Source organism: Onychomys torridus, chromosome X (genome assembly GCF_903995425.1).
Source record: "Onychomys torridus chromosome X, mOncTor1.1, whole genome shotgun sequence".
Classification (NCBI taxonomy): Eukaryota; Metazoa; Chordata; class Mammalia; order Rodentia; family Cricetidae; genus Onychomys; species Onychomys torridus.
This window is the reverse complement of record NC_050466.1, coordinates 49,148,514-49,153,359: the sequence shown is the minus strand read 5'-3', so window position 1 is coordinate 49,153,359 and position 4,846 is coordinate 49,148,514. Positions and strand designations below refer to the sequence as shown.

The window sequence follows — 4,846 nt, the reverse complement described above, 5'->3', positions numbered from 1 at the left end:
GGTGCTCCCGGCTGCAAGCAGCCAATGCCAAATGGCTTCTGACAAAAAAAAGCCCTTGACCACCAGGGCTTGCCTCTTCCTGCGAGCCCCTCCAGCTGCGATCCAGGAAGTGGAAGCCAGCGGCCCCACTTCCCCACTGGGCCTGAGGCAGGCGGCGGGCGGCTGGGGGCTCATAGCCAGGCCCTCAGAAGGGACAGCGCTAGCGCCACAGGGAGGTCTCCATGCCCCTGAGCAGCGTCCCCCAACTGCGGGCCCCAAGATGAGACATACTGAGGCGCCGGCGAGTGCCCACCCCGCTGGTCCTGTTTCAGGTGCTGGCAAAAGAGAGGGAGAAGAAGACAAGGATAAAGATGGCATGAGGCTTGGTTTGCCAACCACCCCAAAGAACTGCATCCCACGCCGGGTCATCAGTGTCCTGGAGAAAATGGTGAAGACCTGCCCTGTGTGGCTGCAGGTAGGGCTAAGCCAGGCAGAGGCTGCCAGGATCCTGCAGCAGGAGAGCACAGGGATGTTCCTGTTTGCAGGGACAGCAGCCTGAAACGCCTGGTGCTGTGTGTCCATTTCCCTTCCCTGAAGGACAACTCCACTGAGGTCCTGGAGTACCCATTCAAAGAAGAAAAATCTATATTGTACCTGGAAGGCTCAGTTCTTGTGTTTGAGGACATCTTCAGACTCATCGTTTTCTACTGTGTCAGTAGAGACTTACTGCCCTTCACGTTGCGGCTGCCCCAGGCCATCCTTGAAGCCAGCAGTTTCCTGGACCTTGAGACCATCTCCAACCTGGGCCTGGGCTTCTGGGACTCCTCACTGAACCCACTGAGAGGTCCTGTCGAGCCCCTCAGTGGTCCAGCCCCTGGGGCCCCTGCAGCCTCCAGCCTCCAGCCCACAGCCCATTATGCAAAACTGTTCCTGTGAAATCCAGCTGTCAGTGGGAAATGACCGCCTGTGGTTTGTGAATCCTATCTTCATCAACTGCGGCTGATCCACCACCTTTTGGCACCTGCACTCCACACCTGGTACCTGCCACTTTGGATGCTACCTCACCTACCTCCAAAGGATCCCCATGCTGTCCCCCACCTCCACCTCCCATACCCACCCTTCCTCCAGCTTGCCCTGTCCAGCCTCCTGCGCTTCCTGTGTCTCCTGTACCTGCTGTTCCTTTGCCCAACTCCCTCCTAATACCTACCTCTCACCTCGCACCCCATGCACCAGGCCCCCTATAACCCCCAAACCAACCACCCATGACAGCCTGTGAGAGTCTCCCACGCCCAGCGGTAAGCCTGGGCCCCTTTGGGGAAGAAGAGATGAAGCCTGGGACAGCTCCCAGCCCCTTGCAGCCAGCTCCTCCCCCTCCACTGCCCTTGAAGAAGACTCTTCCAGCTGCTCCTCCCAGATGGCACATCTCTGAAAGGGTGTCTCTGGAAAGCCAGAACGTGGGGACTACAGCAGACAGGGACCTCCCAAGTATTTCCAGGGCAGCCTTGCTCAGCCTTCCTTCCCATGGCACCGTGAGCAGTCTTGGGGCACGGAGCAAGGCCAGGATACGGAGTCCAAAGCTAGCTGTGCTGACAATGTACTAGTGCCTCCTGGCAAGACCAAACAACCTCCTATCTCACCCCCAAGGAAGAAGGGGGTCTCTCGGCAGCTGGCCACCACCACCCTTCTCAACCCCTTGGAGAGCCCTGAACAACCCATACAAGAGGCATCGAGAAACCAGCAGCTGGTGCACCTTGGGAAGGCTTGAGTCCAATCCCCCAAGCTGGCATGCAACACCTCCATGCCCAGACCAGCACTTGTCCCCATAGCTCTCCAGAGTTCAAGGGTTCTCTGGCCTCCCTCTCACACAACTTGGGGGTACCTTCCTCAGGCACTGACCAGGACTCCCACTCAACCAGCAGTGCAGAGGAGGAGCTGGAGTTAAGCAGCCCCAACATGAAGAAGAAGCCCTGGATGATCCTGGACAAAGCCCACCACCGCCTCATCTTTGTCAGCTTTGCCAGCATCTTCCACGCCTTCCTCTCCAACGACCACAAGCTATATAAGAAGGTGGTGGAGCTGGCACAGGACAAGGGCTTCTACTTTGGCAGCCTAGTGCAGGACTACAAGGTGTACAGCCTGTAGATGATGGCCCCAACATCCAGCACTGAGATGCTGCAGGAGATCTGAACCATGATGACCCAGCTCAAAAGCTACCTGCTACAAGAGCACTGAACTCAAAGCTCTGGTGGAGCCCAACCTGCACTCGAAGGAGGAACTCAAGGCCATTGTGGAGTCAGCCTTGTACAAGTGTGTCCTGAAGCCGCTGAAGGATGGCATCAACTCCAGTCTTCTGGAGATGCACAGCCGCTATGACTCACTGCAGCAGCTCAAGGAGAACCAGCTGGTGATCCTGTCCACCACCACTGACCTGGTCGTGACCACCAGCGTGCCTGAGGTGGTTGTCATGGAGAAGATCCTGCAGAAGCTGAGCAGCATACACAAGGGCTACTCACCTGGGAAGAAGATCTCCATCTTGCTGAAGACCTGCCAGCTTATCTATGACTCTATGGCCCACGGCAACCCAGGGGAGCCCTACAGGTCCAACAACTTCCTGCCTGTGCTCATGTATATACTGGCCTGCAGCAACCTCACTGAGATGCTCCTCAACGTGGAGTACATGATGGACCCCGCCCTGCAATTGGGGGAAGGTTCCTACTATCTGACCACCACCTATGGGTCCCTGGAGCACTTTAAGAACTACAAGATCACAGTGATGAGGCAGTTGAACATGGAGATGCAGGACTCCATCCATTGCTGGGAATGCAGGCACACGCTCAACAAGGCCAGGGCCTCCCTCTCCTCTGTGCAGGACTTCATCTGTATGTTGTACCTGGAGCCTGAGCAGCAGTCACAGACACTGGCATCCCGGGCAGACACAGAAGCCCAGGCACTGTGTGCACAATGTGCCGAGAAGTTTGAGGTGGCACAGCCCCAAGACTACCAGCTCTCTGTGCTGGTGGATAGGCACTGCTTCCAGCTGGCCGATGAGGCACTGCCACACTGCATCAAGGGCTTTCTGCTCAGGTGGGAGCCAAAGCAAAACTTCTACTTTGTGTATCGACCCCTGGACAGTGGCAAGGATGGCACAAGCCAGCCCTATCTAGTGGTGCAGGAGCCCAGCTTCCTATGAGATGACTCATTGTTGACCTGTGGTGGCAGGGTCTCCTGAGACTGAGAGTATAGAGGGACAAGGATCAGGCTCTCAGCGGCCACTCCCAAACTCAGTCAGCCATGGTCATTTATTCATCTGAGTGTCTGACTACACATACTCCCAACACTGGTATGCCACCCACTGAGCATGCCTAAATGGACAGGACAGAGTCATAGCCTGGGGCACCATGTTCTTCTTTGGGCAGGCAGTAAGAAAAAAACTAGGCTGAGGAGAAAAAGGCTCTCTAGCCAGCTGTAGCAACAAGCCGGACCCTGCTCACAGCCAGCCCCTCAGGCCATTCCCTCTGCCTTCCCCAGGTCATGCCCCACCCCCACCCCCACCTTCAAGAAAAGAACTCACTTTCCCCAGGACTGGCTAACAAAGGGGTTCCTGGCCCCAGTGGCTTCCTCCCTGAGCCTCAAGATGGAGCTGAGATGTTCCATACCAACCCAAGATCTCAGGAGTTTCTCCATGTGTGTGTTGAAGAGACAGCCCTACACATTACCCCTGCCTCAGTGCTTGTCATCAGCTACCAGACTGCCCAGTGTGCCATGGTTCCTGAGCCCCACTGGACACAGCCAAGCCAGCTCCAGGGAAACTTGGACAAGTGCAGCCTATGCCATGAGATTGGGGGTGGGGGCATTGAAGTTCCTGTGCCCTGATGGAAACACCACAGGTCATCAGTGTTGACAAGATGCACTGGGGGGCAGGGGTAATAAAAGCCCTTTTGCAAATGCTAATATATATAAATTGGAAAAAAGGAACTTAAGATATATAAAATGTAAGTTATTGGGATGTGAAAAATAAGTTGTAGAGGTCTAAGGATAAAAAGGCTTAAGTAATGATAAAAATGACTTGAGGTGTATAAAAAATAAGATATGTTTCAGGACCCTCCAAGACTGCAAGTGTTCCCTGAGACAGAGCCTGCCAGCACCCAATTGGACTAAGAGACTACAGCTACTCCCTAGCGCCAGTTGGGCTAAGAGCTGCTCCCTAAGACAAGGAGTCCATCAGCATTGACTAGACCAAGAGCTCCCACTGGATCAAGAGTATCAATCAGACCAAGAGAGGCTCCCTCAGACACAGATACCACTTGCACCAAGTGGAGAAAGAGATGGGTAGATGCCAGTGCAAAAGTACAGTCAACAATATAAAAACCAATATGGCTCCATCAGAACCTACAACAGCAAGACCTGAACATCCCAACACAGAAGAAACAAGATATCTACCATAAAAATGACTTTAAGAAGATATTAGAGATCTTAAAAGAGGAAATGAAAAATTCCCTTAAAGAAATCAAGGAAAAGTCAAACAAAAAAATGGGAAGAAATCAGTAAATCCCTTGAAAGCCAAGAGAAAGCAATTAAACAAGTGAGGGAAACAGTCCAAGATTTCAAAACTGAAATGGAGTCAATAAAGAAGACACAAACTAAGGTAATGCTGGAAGTGGAAAATCTGAGTAAATGAACAGGAACTACAGATGCAAGTATAACCAACAGAATGCAAGAGATGGAAGAGCGGATCTCTGGTGTTGAAGATACAGTAGAAGAAATAGATTTATCAGTCAAACAAAACACTAAAACCAACAAAGTCATGACCCAAAATGTCCAAGAAATTTGGAACACCATGAAAAGACCAAACCTAAGAATAATAGGG

General features: G+C 52.9%; 1 pseudogene; it reads left to right on the top strand.

Moving 5' to 3' along the window:
* The first annotated feature begins 259 nt into the window (after window positions 1-259).
* LOC118573623 lies at window positions 260-3,169 on the top strand (annotated as a pseudogene).
* The last annotated feature ends 1,677 nt before the right edge of the window (window positions 3,170-4,846 follow it).